Here is a 17,712-nt window from a genome sequence, read left to right on the forward strand (position 1 = left end):
TACAATTATTTCCGACTAGACATGGCTTGGAACAGATCAGCAACTAAAGTTCCCTACTGTTTGACCCACTAAATCCAAAATTGCCATGTACTTGCGCATATAGGCCATAAAACAAACACAAGTTCTCATTTACCCCACATGACAGCAGAAATGTAGAATGGTACAAATCAGGCAGCAAGACAAAATTAGTTGCTTGATTTATTTTGTACAGCATCTAGAGACTCACAGATCCTGTGATACAGAAGGAAGTTTCGGCATCTAAAGTGCTCTGCATATCCGAGTATCAAGTACCAGGACTTTGGAGGAAGACTCGGATATGTCGAGTGCTTCAGCAAGTGATAGCCGACGATTTCTCCACCAAGCCTCTGCCCATTTCTGCATTCTTTCTCCTTCAGCATTTCTGTTTTGCTGGACGCAAAGTACTTCACCATACCCCCCTGCATAAGAAGTGAAGATTATTTAAAGAGATCATGGACAAAGGAAATGCAAGAAACAGGTAGAAGCTAAAGATATTTAATATTTATAAAGTTCTTAATCATAGGTAAATAACTACGAAGTAGTTTATAAAGAATGTTAATGAAGTCCACCACGGAAAAAGAGAAACAGGGCTTCACCCAATGACCCAAATAGGAAACAGATTTCAATGTTCATTCAAAATGTGCAAAACCATAAGACTGAAGTCACTGAACACATTTCAGACAATAAGATACTAAGGAAAATCCAAGAGATGATGATTCCCATAAATTATACTGGACCAAGCATACCTCTGGCAAGGGCAACTACATCCCTTTTATCCACGTTTTCTCGAACATGCTCCACATTTGCTTTCGCATCTAGCACAATGAAGAAGAAATTAATATTGGGACATCCACTTTACCAACCATTATGTAAAAAAGAGAAATGTTTAAGCGCGATGGTATCATGCCATCTGTCTCTAATGGAGGAGCTTTTAGCATATCTATAGCCTTCCTGTAGAGTCCCTGTGGAGCAGAAAAAGTAGAACAGACAACTGAGCAAAGCAGATCACATTCCATGAGGAAAAATGAAAATAGTAGAAATCCAAATGATAATCGACAAACTTATTCAATTGCTCAAAGGTCAAAGTACCAATGTTACAAGGTACGTGGTTCGATTCGAAACGTGGTACGGAAACGGATATGCGGCACGCTACCCATGATGAATCCGGTACGATTGGGTACGAAATAAATAAATTAATAAAATATATGGGTGATTTTTATTAATAAGATTTTGATTTGGAAAATAATATAAAACGTAGTTGTATCGGTCCTAGCTTGAATTTATGTGGGTTAGTGAATTGCTTAAGAAAATAGAGTACATAATATTTACTTGTATAATAAAAAGCCCAAAGATTTAAGCCCATTTGGAACAGAACCCTAGCCGCCACCCTATGTACTACTGTGTAAAATAGGAGAGAGGAGAGAGAAAAAACTACTCCTTAGATATAAAATCAGAAGAGAGAGAAAATGCATTGGAATTATCGGGAAGAAACCATTGAACGTTTCACAGGAAGAATAACCGCTTAGCTGCTACCAGAGTCGCCTCCTTCAGCGATCCAGATCGCGAACCCCAGCGACCCAAGTCGCGTTTGTTCCGCGTTCCGATACGCGCGACTCAGTTCGCGATTTGTGGCCACGTACCGCGAACCTTGTAACACTGGGTCAAACAACATACTCTGACAAAATTAAGTTTTCGCATGAACCAATATGTATAGCAACCGTAGAGATGGCCCACAAGTCGTTTGTATTGGGTTTAGTACAGGCCATATTCAGGCAACAAGTCCATTCATAATAGTTTCAGGCCCGTTTGAGTTTATTTAGTTCTGGCCATATTCAGATCTTTTGCCATAACTTAGTATAAGACAAATTAGTCAACAGTCATATTAGTCACACAATTTTTGAGTCTGGTAAATATAAGGTTACGTAAATTCAGGTACAGCTCAGGTTGATCGGGTGATTTGGATTATGTTAGTAAGTTTTGACAGGCCTTTGCCTTTATCACTATAATAAATCTAATCAATTAAAATAGAATTGGTATGTGATTTTACAATGTAACATTCCATAAGAATACATCATATTATTCTGTAATAGACTAGCAATCTGATTTGTATAAGCAGAAATTTAAGAAGAAAGATCGAGGCTTTAATTACTCAAACAACAGTTTACACAATCGATAGGTTTAGCCTAACAAGTTCTATAGTGACTTGAGGTCACAACTCTCCCAATAGTGACTTGATGTCACAACTCTCCTAAGGCTCTACTCCAAAATACTGCCTGCCTTCTTCTTTCTTCCCTCTCCCTATTTATACTAAGGCTAAAAACTACTAACCTAATAATACTAGACTTCCCAAATAGTCCCTCCTAAGATTAATCTATTACATATTCCAGTGTCCAAAATACTGGCTTTTGATTGACAAAAGTAGTTTCTCTTAGTTCAGTTTCATTACTACCCATAGAATTTCAAAACCAAGGACAAAATGGTAGTAGGATCCATCTCCTAACAACATGCTACTTATACTGATGTCATACATTAGATATTTTCATTGTTTTCTAAATATCTTGTGTCTATATAGTCATATGCTCAAACTAGTGCCAAATACAGAAGCAACAGTAAGTAAAAAGAAAAGCCAGAACGAGACATTATGAATGGTTATTATAAAGTCATAGATGCAACAATCTCACCTCTTGTATCAAGAGAGAACTTGAGCGTTCGGCAATTGCTTTCTGTCGATACAGGAGTGCTATGCAAGATAAGACAGCTCCCACTTTAGGATGGTGTGTGCCTGCAACAGATCAAGAAGGGAAATATTTATTAGCTTTACAAGCAGCTAAAATTTACCGGCTTTTTTTCAGGAGAAAAAAAAAATGCCACCAAAAAAATCTTCTGCTTTCTTCAATGCCCTCGTCATAATCAATTCTGCCTCCCCAAAATTCCTGATAAAGCACAATTATAACAATGTGAAAGGAATGGTGTCCTTCGAACAAGTGTATTATTCTGATAAAGGGTTCGGAATTATTAGAAAGCTAATTATTCAGTGAGGTCAAGTGATCGGAATGCCTGGGTGGAGGCTGCTTCCGATCAGTACTATTAATATATAATTAATATTACAGCTTAATCATGACAGAACCCTTCGGGTCACACCCAAGCGACAAACGAACCGAAGCGACGAATTAATTCGGAAGGAATTAATGAGTCGACCGAGTAATTAATATTTAGACGTCGAAAATTCGAGCTTGAAGCGTCGAAACCGAGCATCGGAAGTCAAGTCGAAAATAATAAAAAAGAAGAGACGAGAAAATTACTCATAAATCAACAAAATTACTAAAATAGGCCTAGTATCGGAATGCCCGAGTGCTAGGGGCATATGGCCTAGCAAGGTGGCTAACAATGCGTGCTAGCGCACCTTGGCTAGCATGGCTGGCCGAGGCTGGCAGCCCGCACTTGGTGCGTGGCATGCCAGCAAGCCGAAGCTAGCAGCCCACACCATGTGCGAGGCTTGCTAGCAAGCTGCGGCTAGCAGCCCGCACCTAGTGCGTGGCGCGCTAGCATGCTACAGCTAGCAGCCCGCACATGGTGCGCGGCTTGCTAGCAGCAACCTTCGGCCAAGAGCAGCCCGCACACATGGTGCTAGGCCTGCTGGGCCGAAAGGAGAGCAGCAGTAATGGCAGCCCACCTTAGGTGCCTTGGTGCCCAAGTGTAGGGCTGCCACGTGGCGCGAACTAATTGGGTGTTTGGTGTTGTGTTGGCCGGCTATGGGAGAGAGAGTGGGGAGCAAGTTTGGTCCCCCCCCCTTCTCCAAATGGTCCTCACCTAATCTCTCTTGTGAACATGCCACTTGTTGATTTATTAGTAGCTTGATTATTAATTTTATTTTTAATTTAAAATAAAATGGAAAAATCAAATCTCCCACATTGATGGGTGAGTTTTTCTCACTCTTGCATTTCCCTATAAATACCCAAGTTGGGGTATTGGGAAAATTGCTTGAGTAAGTGTTGAAAAAGGCATTACCATTGTGAAAACCTTTGAACACAATTAATTACTTGGATTTAGGTCGGGCTTAGCTAACTCCTAAGCAATAGACCATTTTCGGTGCTCAGGTTGCGGGTGGACTTCGTTGGAGGTCCTCGTGTGAGCGGGGCTAAGAGCTTTCGAAGTAATAGTTCAATTAAGTGAGCGAAGCACGCGACAAAGGTATTAATCTTTTTCTTAATCTTGTCATTTAAGTTAATTATGCTTTATGGTTATAATTATTGTGAGTGTGATCTTGGCTCGGGTTTTCTTCCGCGGTGGGTCGAAATCACCGAAACCCAACAGCGGTATCGGAGCCTTGCTCATTTATTTTTATAATCATATTTTTCAAGGCGTTTTTATGGCTTAATTTTTAGTTGCTAATTGGATTAGTAGCTCGGTTTTATTATTTTTAAGTCCGTATTATAGCTGATTTCAGCCCCGAACTCAGATTTTCGCCCAAAAATAGAAAATTTTGGGTGGAAAAGGCGTTCTGGACATGGTTTTATCTTTTTAGGCCGTTTTTAGCCAAAAAACGACTAGAAATGCCTTTTTCGAGGGATTTTTCGTTTTGACAAAAAATTTTAAGTCTTTCTAACCTTGAATCTTTATGGCATATTTATGGTGGTTATGTATTTGGTTCTTTCCTTAGTTTATATGCAATTTAAAACCTCTTTAAGCATGGTTACTTGGTAGTAATTGGTGCTTGAAAGTTTGGTTTTATTTTTCACATAATTGCAAATTCATTGCATTAAGTGTAAAAAATTTGTTCTTTGTTGCTTCCAAGTACTAAAGATTCAATCTTTAATTGTTTTAAGTGATTGAAACTTTGAGTTACTAAATTTCATGAATTTTTTGGTTGAACTTTTGATTTAATCATGTATTAAGTTGATTGGAATCATAAAGTTTGAATCTTGTGATAGAAATTTCATTTATCTTCATATTGGAAGATATAATTTTTCAAGGATTCACAAGTGTTAAAGTTGGAATCTTTAAATTGAACTTTGTGTTCTTATTTCCAACTCCCTTTTTATTTTGTCAAAATCTCATGATTAATTTAAATTAATTAAATTAATAGTGAGCTATTGCCCTTAATTTTTATTGCACCAAGTTATACCAATTTTATTAAAGAATGGTTCTTGGAAATAATTTTGGTCATATGCACCTTAATGAATTTTTAATTAAAGTTGGACTTGTTTAATTTTTCATATTTGCTCATCAAGTTAGTTCTAAAATTAATTTAGAATTACTTTCATGTCACGCAAAAATCGGGTTGGAAACCCGAAGCTATGGCACGCAAGCCTAGGCAAGTGCCTCACTTGGCTAGCCGGCTGGCTGCCAAGTGGGCTGCCAGCGGCTGTATTGCGTGGTTGCTTGTGCCGGCACCATGGCGCACCATGGCAGCCAAGGCAGTAGCATGGTGCGGTAGCAGCTAGCTGCTGTGCGCGCACACCATGCGTGCAGCCTTGTGGCTGGCCGTGGCTAGAGGCCGGTGCATGCGTTGAGTTTGGTGTGTGCTTGTGTGATGCTTAGTGCGGCTTGAGTGTGTGTGTGGGAGTGCTACGTGCTTGTGGCACGATGCGCACAGCAGCAAGCTTGCGTGGCCTTCGTGGCTTGTGTCGCGAGCACGCTCCGTAGAAGAGTCGACGCGTATGCGGTATTCTAGGCTATGGATGTGACGCTTGGCATGAGTCACGGCTGTGTGCATAACCCCTCACTTAACGCTTGTGCCTCGTTTTAAAGCTATGTTAATTTTGTTGTTTTAATTATTTTATTAATTTAATTTGGTTTTAATTATTTTAATAAATGTTGGAGGCTAGGCCTCGGTTTTTCGGCGGCATTTGCAAAATTTAATTTTGGCAAATATTTGGGTTTACCGACTTAATTAATTGGATTAATTAAGAATGATGCGGAGTTTAGTGGGAGCTTCAATTATTAATTGCGCTAAATTACATAATCAATTAAACAACTTTGACTAGTTTTAATTAGGTATGTTAATTGGATTAACGACCTAAATTAGTTACTAGTTTACGCGCGTTTTGTGCATTGTTACTTGTTTATTGTTGTAAAATGCATGGGCCATTCACAAATAGTGAATGGATGAATGGAATGTGTATTCTCTCACAGGTTTAATAAAATGGCAACTAGTGGGGCCCGATTAGAATAGAAAATACGGACTGCGATCCGTGATATATTTTTGTGAATCTAAATACAGTCTGCGAACCGTTGATTATTTTTGTACCTTAATATTTAGATTAGTTCTAATCGTAGATACTAGTATTTGCATAATTATGGTCATGTCTTGAAGACGGAGGTTCTTAGAAGACAAACCCATGAAGTTGCAAAAGCCGTCCCTTGAAAACTTGAATACTCAAGGGGTCATGCTAGTTGCCAAATGCATCTTTATTTATGTTTTCGATATATATATCTATTTATGAATATTTATATATGAATTATATATTAGATGCATGTTTAGGATTTCGAATGTTGTGATGATAAATTAAGTTCACTTAAATTAACTACCATAGAAACCCTAGGTCCCTAAAATATTGAGTGAAATTGTCATTCCAAAACAACACTTATCGACCTATTGAGAGTAGTGATGGGCTACGCCAAAGCGAGGCATCACTATTATTACCTAGGATACGTAAGGCATACCGCATATGCAAGTTGGTTTTGGTTATACTCAACGATATGAGTGATGGAGTCCTAACATGTCGTGGAAAAAGAGATTGAGTGTTAAGACAAGCCAAAGCATGCTTAACTACTCTTTGTTTCCTTGGATCTTGGAATCGACTTATTCTCACGAAAATGGGGACAATTTTGATGTGTGAATAAGACGTTTAAATAAGTTTGATTAAAATGCATGATTTCAATCTTATTTAAGTATTATGAATGATTTTTCATTTCAAATTCTTTCAATTGTAGAATCATGTCTCCAACTATCAACAACAATCTTATGTGCCCGGAACTTCCCGAAAAGTTACCATTTTGCTTGAATTTGTTAAACTTTAAGGAATGGGAAGAAGAACTCCGCAAGACCCTCCGAAATTGCTACCTAGAGCATATTCTGGATACGCTCATCTCGAGTTTCTACTCAAAAGGGGTTATGAGCGATGAGGCTCATAAGTAGAGTTATGATTGCAAGAGAGTCTCGCGACTCATGGCAAACTCCATTCCAGAACAATGGAAGGGGATATTCTCGAACTATTTTCCGAATATGCTCCTCAAAGCTCTAGAGAATGTAGTCAATTTGAGGGTCACGAAGAGCGTCAGAGGCAACTATGATGGTCTTGTGGAGAAGGTGACTAGGTCACTTTCTAACATGAGGATCAAGCCACTGCAAGATGGGTGTCTCACCAAAGAGAGGCAAGAAGTATGGGCTAGGGTCTATAATGCAAGACTTAGACCCGGGATGCCACTTCAAGCCCATGTGCTTAAGATGACAAGGTTATTCACCCACTTGGAGCTAATTGGCAAATCGGTGGAGGATGAGCAAGTGGCTCACATGCTTCTGAGCTCACTCCACTCAGGCTATGTGGCATTAAAGATGCGACTTACCGCCAAACGGAACAAACTGTCCTTAGAGGAAATTATCCAAGAGCTTTAGAAAACCTATTCTTGCAAGGGGGCTAAGTTTGCTTTGAGGCCTAAGAGAAAGGAGTTCAAGAACAAAGATAAGATGCGCTGCTTCTATTGTACTAAGTAAGGTCACTACAAGAGAGAATGTAGCGAGTATCTAGAAGATGAGGCAAGAGGAAAATGAGCCTCAATCTCAGGTTATAAGCAATTTATAAGGTATTAGATACCGGAAAATTTACTCACTATATGCTCCTATTTCAGGGACAAAGTGAGTGGTGCTTTTCAAGTGGATATGAGTACACAAGTGGAAGATGAAGATAATCTGTCCAAAGAAAGCTTGTAAACTCATGTTTTGTCCAGATTTAAAACTTGTTTAGTTTTATCAACCATACTTTGATCTTTTGACATTGGACGTCATTTTGACTTTGATCACAAGACCTATGTTTTACGTCTTGCTCATATTTATGGAATGACACATTTATGTGTGTTTAGAAAAACATGTTTATAATGATACCAAAGCTAAGAGTCAATCGTACTTGTGGCATTGTCGTCTTGGCTACATTAACATCAAACACATCAAGAAACTTCTACAAGAAAGTGTTTTTGACTCTTTCGATTTTCAATCGTTTGAGAATTGCGAAGGATGTTTATTAGGCAAGATGATTAAGCAGTCATTCTCCAAGCTCGGAGAAAGGGCAGGAGACTTATTGGGTCTAATACACACCGATGTATGTGGACCAATGAGCTCCGCCACAAGGAACGGACATCGATATTTTATCACCTTCACAGACGACTATAGTAGATATGGTTATGTCTACCTCATGTCGCACAAATCTGAATCGTTTAAAAAGTTTAAAGAATTTCAGAGTGAAGTTGAGAATCGGCAAGAAAATCAAAGCCCTTCGATCGGATCGAGGTGGTGAATACTTGAGCCAAGAATTTGATGACCATCTGAAAGAAAAGGGTATACTTTCAGAATTGACCCCTCCAGGAACTCCACAATGGAACGGAGTATCCAAAAGGAGAAATCGAACGTTATTAGACATGGTACGATCTACAATGGGTCTTAGTGATCTTCCTATCTTTTTCTGGGGACACGCACTTCTAACTGCGGCACTAACACTGAATCGTGCTCCATCAAAAGCTGCAGAAAAGACTCCATACGAGTTATGGACGAAGAAACCTCCTAGGTTGTCTTTTAAAGATATGGGGATGCGAAGCATAAATTTCATCCCAAATCTGAGAAGGTTTACTTTGTGGGCTACCCAAAAGAAACCAAAGGGTATTACTTCTACAACAAATAGGAGAACAAAGTTTTTGTTGCTCGCGATGGTGTCTTTTTGGAGAAGGAGCACCTTTCCAAAATGACAAGTGGGAGGAAAATCGAACTTGATGAAATTCGAGAGGATGAGCAACAAAATCAGATTCACAGTAAAAGTGCTCAAACAGCATCTGTTGACGCAGGTCAAAGTGATCAAAATGTGCAAAGTCAAATCAACAATGCAAATGCTCAGTCCGTTACCCTACGTATATCTCAGAGGCCGAGATCTCAACCTGATAGAAATCTTGGTATAGTATTAACCGAGAATCAGGACATCCTGATTATGGATGGAGATGAACCGGCAACCTACAAGCAAGCAATGGCAAGCACCGACTCTGCTAAATGACAAGAGGCCATGAGATTTGAAATGAATTCCATGTTTGAAAATCAAGTCTGGGACTTGGTTGACTTACCCGAAGGTTACACACCTATCGGATGTAAGTGGATTTTCAAGTTGAAAACCGACAAAGATGGAAATATATTCATTTACAAAGCTAGATTGGTAGTAAAAGGTTACAGGAAAGTTCATGGTATTGATTACGATGAAACCTTTTCTCCAGTCGCAATGCTTAAATCCATTCGAATCCTCCTAGCGATTGCTTCATATTACAACTATGAAATATGACAGATGGACGTCAAAACCGCCTTCCTCAATGGTATTCTGGAAGAAACTGTGTATATGACACAGCCTGAAGGTTTTGTCGACCAAAACAATGCTGGGAAAGTTTGTAAGTTTAGAAAGTTCATTTATGGGCTAAAGCAAGCTAGCAGGAGTTGGAATCTGAGATTCGATGAAACCATCAGTAAGTTTGGTTTTATGAAGAATCCTGATGAATCTTGTGTTTACAAGAAGGTCAGTGGGAGTAACATCGCTTTCCTAGTCTTATACGTCGATGACATATTGCTCATTGGAAACAGCATTCCGTTGTTAGAGTCTGTAAAGGCCTGGCTCAGAAAGTGTTTCTCAATGAAAAGACTAGGGAGAGGCTCAGTACATACTGGACATCAAGATCTATAGGGATAGATCGAAAAGGATGATTAGATTGAGCCAAAGTACTTATATTGATAAGATACTGGCTCGATTCGGCATGGAGGAGGCCAAGAGAGGTCACCTGCCCATGTCACATGGCATAACCCTAAGCAAGAAATAGTGTCCACAGACACCTAATGAGCGGGAAAGGATGAAACAGATTCCATATGCTTCGCTTATTGGATCGATCATGTATGCCATGATATGTACTAGGCCAGATGTATAAAATGCCTTGAGTGCTACGAGCCGTTACCAATCAGACCCAGGAGAGGCCCATTGGACTGCGGCCAAGAATATCCTAAAGTACCTGAAAAGGAACAAGGATAAATTCCTGGTGTATGGTGGTTTAGTGGAATTAGTTGTTGAAGGTTATACCGACGCGATTGGCGCAATAAAATCGGGAAGGTGAATATAACAACGGCTGAAGAAGATGCCAACTGAGGAGGCCATTTACAGTGGGAGTTCTAGTGGAGGAAGTTATGCTGGTGCAGCTGATCCCCATGGCATTTCTTAGGAGTTTGTGTAGAGCTGCTACACAATAATGATACATTCTTCTTTTTACCACTGACGATTCCTGATTCAAGAATTATAGGAATGGAGTAGTGAACATAAGATCAAATTGAATACTTACATAGCATAAGATCTAACATCACAAGTCAGTTCACGATATATATTACAGTTCCCTATGGACAACATATTTGAACAAGATGAAAATCAATATTAAAAAATCAACTCAATTTAGTTCCTAACTTCCTAAGCAAATCATAAAATGAATCCTACCAAAGACTGACTGATCAACTAATAAGTGGCTCCAAAATTTCTTAAGAAAGAAAGAATAAGAGGGAAAAAGAAAAACTGAACGACTAGTTTACAGCCCCCCTCTACTAACTTCAATGAGAAATCATGTAGCAACTAGAACAACGGTAGGATAACCCCGTCTTAACGAGGGCAAAGATTTTAAAGAAGAAAACCTAAGAAAATTTAGGAAACATCAATCAGTTCAAATTAATATGCATAACCATAGCATGGAGCACAATCTGATATAGTCTACTAAATATCATCCAAATTAAAAAAAAAAATAATAACAATAAAGAAATAAAATATGTCATAAGCATAGATGAGAACGTAAAACAGAAAATCTTTTGAGCTGTTATTTGATTTATAATTCTTAAACTGGCTCATAATTCCTTGTTTAAATCATTTGGGTGATGCAAGAGTTTGGATTTTGATTTGGATCAAATTCAGGACCTTCAAAGCAAAACCAAGATACCAAAATTTCATAAAGCATCCTAAATAAACATAACAGATTACAGCACAACAAAAATTGGTTACCTACATCAATATAAGTTTTATTCAGTAAAAAATAATGTACATTTGGTAAAAGTAAGATTAAGTCAGTCAGATTTAGAGTTAGCAAAAAAGTCAAATTCAACAAAATAAGTTGAAGAGAACAAAGCCTTGGTGAGAATTTCACATTACAATTCAATCTTCAGACAACTCCGTTTATACGCATAACCTTAGATCGCCAATTGGGCTCACTTCTATAGTTCTATAGCTGCCTGCTCAAGTGCTCAAGCTCATCAAAATCAAAAAAATTTCCTAGTACTTTTCATATACCGCCTATTCAATGTGACAAGCCTGATGACTAATTTTTTGACACTATTACAAGCTTGAGTAAGAGAATGTCATTGATAATAAAAATTGGAAGTTTCAATTCCAAGTCTATCCCGTTCCCTATCTCTAAGTTTTAAATTTTTTCTGTTCGCTTAATTACACTAAAGTCTTCACTATTTCTCCTTGTTGATAGTCTATCCCGTTCCCTATCTCTAAGTTTTAAATTTTTCTGTTCGCTTAATTACACTAAAGTCTTCACTATTTCTCCTTGTTGATAATAACTCGTAAATTAATGTTTAGTAGTTCCGTAATTGTAATACTAGTACAAATGTTATAGTGAGACTTTTTCTTTCTTGATAATAGTGACTCATAATTCAAGTTTAATAGTTTCTCTATTAGTAATTCATATGTAAAGGTGAGAATTTGTCCTAAAATTTGCATGCGTCAACTTTCTTAAAACATAATATAGTCGATTCGAATCAACATTTGTACCAATTGTAAATCTGTAACTTGTATAGATTACATATCTACAACATTAATAACATAATAGGAGCCTTCTAATGCTAGCAATAAGAAGGCAATATCAAAATTCGAGAAATTGGAATGCCATTGACTTCCAAAACACAAGAAATGAACATTAGAAATTTAGAATTCATCATATAACAACCGATAGCTAAATTCCAGCATACAAATTGAATATTAATTTCCCAAATGCAACATTTCTAAATTCAGTAGCTAGCAACCCAGTAATCATATTAAAGCATGAATAATGTCAAAATGATAATTAAAAAAAAAAGGTGGCAAATATGACAGATTATAAAAAATACAGTAACAAAAAACAGAAACTAAAAATTACACCAATAATTGATTAGGAAAAACAATTCGAGGTTAAAAAATGTAAAATTGATGAATAAAACGAGTTGGGGTTCAATTACCTGAAGAGTAGGGAATGATTATTTGAAAAAATTTATCAAATGAACAAAAATAAAATATGAATTTGAGTATGAAAATATATTTGCGCTTGCGAAGCTGTGAAGTAAAAATTGAATTGGGGATTAGGGTATAAACAGACGACGGCACCGTCTCCGGCAAAGTTTTATAAAACTCATGTTATCCTGATGTTAATTTTTTATTACTTCAAATTATATGTATGTTATTTTTAAATAGATGTACTACCTCCGTTTCAAGTTTTTTTGCAACTTTGGAGTCGAGACGGACTCTTAATTAAAATATGAGAAATGGAGATTAAGTAAAGAGAGGGCATGCGATTAAGAAGTAGGCGAGAGAATGTGGGGTCCCTGTTTGTTAAATGTACTTTATAAATTCTGCCAATTTTTTTTGTGGGGTAAAAGTTTCCCTCCAAAAGCATTGTACTGAAATTTTCAACCAAAAAATTAAGGAACCGCCAGATTTTTTTTGCATAGCTAACTTTAAATTCCACCCACAAAGTCATCCCCTATTTATACAACAACAATTACCAAGGTTCAAAATTAATGTTTTTCCACTATTACTAAAGTTTAAAAAAAAATTACAGTACACTACATAATAATAATGAAGTCCTAGCAGTGTATATCTTCAAGTAGCCAAAAAATTCTTCTTCTTCTTCTTCTTCTACTACTCTCATTCAAACTGATAATTAAAGAAAGAATTAAACGAAAAAAAAAAAAACCACAATATGGCAGACATATTTGATGAGGAATTTTACAATTTGGAGCAAATTTTAATGGAGGAGGAGCATATGTGCATTCAGTCAGAAAATGAAGAACAACATAGTCCACCAAACAAGAGACACAAACCACATTTAAAGCTCCACCAAAAAAGGGCATTAGTTGACACTATGTTAGCGATGCAAGAAGATGGGAAGCTGCCAAGGGGCCTCAAATTATCACTTTTAGAGAGTATGATGTTCACAAGAGTACAATAACAAGACTTTGGGATGATGTTTGCAAGCAAAGACAAAATGGGGGGTGGTTGATGTCAGTTCAAAGGCAATTGGCAAAACCGGGCCAAAACCAAAAGAGTACTCTGAAGAATGGTTGCAGTCAGTTCCCCTTCACTTGAGGACAACTGAAAGAAGCTATGTTGGAACTTAAAGATCAACCATGTCATCATTCACATGCTGAAAAAGAGGGGTAAACTAAGATGTCATACGAGCAACAACAAACTAGCTTTAACAGAAGCCCACAAGATAGCAAGATTGAAGTGGGTTTTGTCACACATCAACCCTCCTACTACCCAGAGACATGCAACATGTAGTACACATAGATGAAAAGTGGTTTTATTTGTGCCCCAAGACAAGAAGGTTCTACTTGCTTCCCAAAGAGGATAATCCATATAGATGCCAAGTATCCAGAAGGTATAAGATCAAGGCTATGTTCATGGGTTTGATTTCAAGGCCAATATACAACCATAATGGGGTGATGACACATGATGGTAAGTACGGGATTTTTCCCTTTGTTTACTATCAAACAGCAAAAAAAAAAAAAAAAAAAAAAAAAAAAAAAAAAAAAAAAACAATAAGAACAGGAAAAAAGGAACTCTGGAACCAAAAGCATTGCAGAATGTTAACAGGGAAGTTATTAGGGAAATGCTTATCAACAAAGTCATACCAACAATCAAGCAAAAATGGCCAGCAGATATGGACAAAAACATCTTCATCCAATGGGACAACGCCAAACCCCATCAAAAATCAAAAGATGAAGAGTTTGTTGCAGCATGTACTCAAGATGGATTCAACATACAATTCATACATCAACCTCCTCAATCCCCAGAACTGAATGTGTTAGATTTGGGGTTATTCAACGCGATTCAATCCATCCAATATCATTCATTCCCAAAAAACCCGAGTTAATAGGAAGGGTTGACGAGGCATATGAGTGGTTTGAACCTCATGTAAACAGAAACAGTTGGTTGACTTTACAAGCTTGTATGATTGAGATACTAGGAAAACAAAGTGGTAACAACTACCCCCCTCCTCATAAAGGCAAAAAGAGACTTGAAAATTTGGGATTGTTGCCTGATAATTTGGAGGTGGAGAAAGTGTTAGAAGAGGAAGCTGTGAAATACCTTAATGAGAGGCTAATAGTAGCACACCAAGAGGAAACAAACCAAGAAGTGGATGCTGATTAAACATTTAAGCAAAAACTGACCAAGCAAAGACTGCCACACATAATTATTTTTTGCTTAAGCATATGAGAGGGACTCAAATATGATTTGGTTATGTGTATAAACAAAGGTATTTTGTGCATCTATATTTTTTTTTTAGTGGTTTGGATATTATGTTTTGAATCTTAAAAGCAATTAGTCATGTAGTGATAGCCACGGTCAGATAATTATGTCATTTTGTTCATCTGTGTTTTTTTTTTAAGTGGTTTGGATATGTTTTGAATCTTAAAGGTAGTCAGTCATGTAGTGATAGTCTTGGTAAGATAATTGTGTCATTTGGGCTTATTGAATGTTATGTAATGAAAAGAGCATTTTGAATTTGAACATGAATGACATTCTAGCACATTCGGGTCATAAGAAAATTGTTTACAGATTTATGTACATATTGAACAACTCTTGAGTGACATCTCAAATCCATCAGAGAGATTACAATTTCATCACAACAAATGAAACCCTATTTGTTACCTCAACAATGTTAAAATTGGAGCAAATCAAACAGGCCATTTCAAGATTAGATGAGCCCGCTCATCATTTAGATTTAGTAACAAGAATGATCTCTCAAATTGAATCATTGAGATCTCAGGGACTCTATATTGCAAAAACAGACCACAACAAAGGGACTCACTTAGCATGTTTAAGACATGGTCCCTCAAAGACTTTTCATCGAGACCAAATTCATACATTTAGTATTGTCATCATCCATCAACCACCACAACCCCAACAGGGACTCACAAAGCACGTATGTGCTCACAAAGCACAAAGCACAGGGAGTAAAAATACCTGAAGCAACAACAAACTCATCACCAAAGCAACAACAAACTCAGTCCACTAAATCAGATCAAAAACAAAATTCATACCCCCTTGGCCAGCAAATACTGTTACCGACAACCAATCAAGCACATACAAACCTCCTTCTCAATGTAACCAACACTTAACATATAACCAGAGACTCAATTTCACAATGCCCCAACAATTTAACAATTACGGTAAAAAATAATCAATATAAAAAAGGGATTCAGACATCGTCACCAATGGAGGGTCAATTTTCCCCTCTTTCGGAGCAGCAGCACCGGGGTCAATTTTCCCCTCATTTGGAGCAGCAACAGGGTCATTTTTCCCCTCAATCGGAGCAGCATCCTCCTCATTTTTCCCCTCATTCGGAGCAGCAGCAGGAAGCTCGTTTTCCCCCTCATCCTCTACATCGACATATCTTGGGTTAACAGAAGATCTTTGTTTTTTCGCCCTTTCACTGCTCGTGGGTATAGTTTCTTCCAAAACCCTCTTTTTTTTCTTCTCCTCTTCTTCAGCATCAATAGATCTAAGAACTTTACCCACAGCGGTGAAGGAATTTTCGCTCAATACATCACCGAACTTCCCAGAATTGTAGTATCTTCTAGGCCAAAAACCCATCTTCCAGCGCATCGTATATAGCATCAAGCAACTCAACCTCCTTTTCATCCTTACTTACGAAAATAGCATAGGCAAGAGGCTCAAAATCTACCATTTTTATGGGACTCAAAAAACGCAGATCTAGTCAATTTTTGTGTACCAGACAAGCGAATGAACAAGGAGATAGAGAGAGAGAGAGTGAGTGAGATAATAGATGAAGATCTGCTCGCTTTTGAAGAGAGAGAAACAAGGAAGATGAAGAACAAGTAGAGTTAGGATTTATTTTCTGGAAATATCAATTGAAGACAGCATGAATTAATGAGTTAGTTGGGAATTGGAATAAAGAATTAAATTTGGTGGGAATTGTTAGATAAATGATGTTAGATTAGTAATTGCATAAGTTTACGGTTTAAAATCTAATTGGGGTTATTAAATCCTAAGTAAGGGTATTTATGTAATTTCATTTAAAAAAAATTTCTAAAAATGGCAAAAATAGAAAAGTTGCAATAAATGTGTAGCGGATGTTTTTGGCAAAAGTTGCAAAAAACTTAAAACGGAGGTAATATGTTATTTCGCCCTTTTTCTCATTCATCTTCCTCCCGCACTCACTCTCTCTTCCTCTCGGCTACTCCAACTCAAAATCATACACTTTCTCTCTCCTTTCTTCTTCCAATTTTCTGGGTTTTCTAGGAATCAACCTCATTCTCACTCCCCCTCTCTTTCTCTCACTACTCCAACTCTAAATCAAACACACTTTCTCTCTCCTCTTTTCTTCTTCTAGTTTTCTAGGTTTCTTAAAAATCAATTGATTTGAAGGTAATTTAAAGGTTTAAATGTGTTTATGTCCAGAAATTTAGTATCTTCTAAAGTGTTTGATTCTCTTCACGATGCCTTGAAACTACTCCTAATGTTATTTTGATGTGAATTTATTATTATTATTATTATTATTATTATTATTATTATTATTATTATTATTATTATTATATATATGTTATTTTTAAATAAGTACATGTTACTTGATGTAAATTAAAAATAGCATGAGTTGAGGCTGAAGTAATAAATATATAAGTAAATAACATATTGTTGTAACAAAATAACACAACATTTAAACAAAATAACATAAAGTGTACGCAAAATAACTCATATATTGTGTAAGGAGTACCATAATCCCTAGTACTCTAGGAGTATATAATACTAATTGGTTGAAAAGATACGAATTCAATGAAATTTGATTCTTATTCCTAGTTATTTATTTATTTATATATTTTTTTAAAAATAAGGAACGAGAAATGATCAACAAAGAGCAAAACAAGTAAAATCGATACAAATAAAGAAATAAACTAGAGAGTGAGAGATAGGTCAAGTGGTTAGAGCTTTCCTCCTAATTATAAGAGATCCTAGAATTGATTCTTAATTTCTTATCACCCGCCTTTGTAGCTCTCTAAGCACCAATAGAAAAAGAAAAAGTAAACTATAGAGGAACGAAACATGGAAAAGCCACATCCCGAAGATCCTCCTCCAAAATGCTACGAAGTTCACCTGGAATAAAATTAAGAAGACTAATACGAGAGTTTTGGATGATTCC

General features: G+C 37.0%; 1 long non-coding RNA gene across 1 annotated transcript; it reads right to left on the minus strand.

The window, feature by feature from the left end:
* Positions 1–42: 42 nt before the first annotated feature.
* On the minus strand, positions 43–2,952 carry LOC145585037 (uncharacterized). Its single transcript, XR_014100526.1, has 4 exons — positions 2,890–2,952; positions 2,700–2,800; positions 765–980; positions 43–437 (listed from the first exon to the last, which is right to left on the minus strand). It is a non-coding gene; the product is annotated as an uncharacterized LOC145585037 (long non-coding RNA).
* Positions 2,953–17,712: the final 14,760 nt, after the last annotated feature.

This window comes from Chenopodium album, chromosome 16 (assembly GCF_948465745.1).
Source record: "Chenopodium album chromosome 16, dcCheAlbu1.1, whole genome shotgun sequence".
Taxonomy (NCBI): Eukaryota; Viridiplantae; Streptophyta; class Magnoliopsida; order Caryophyllales; family Amaranthaceae; genus Chenopodium; species Chenopodium album.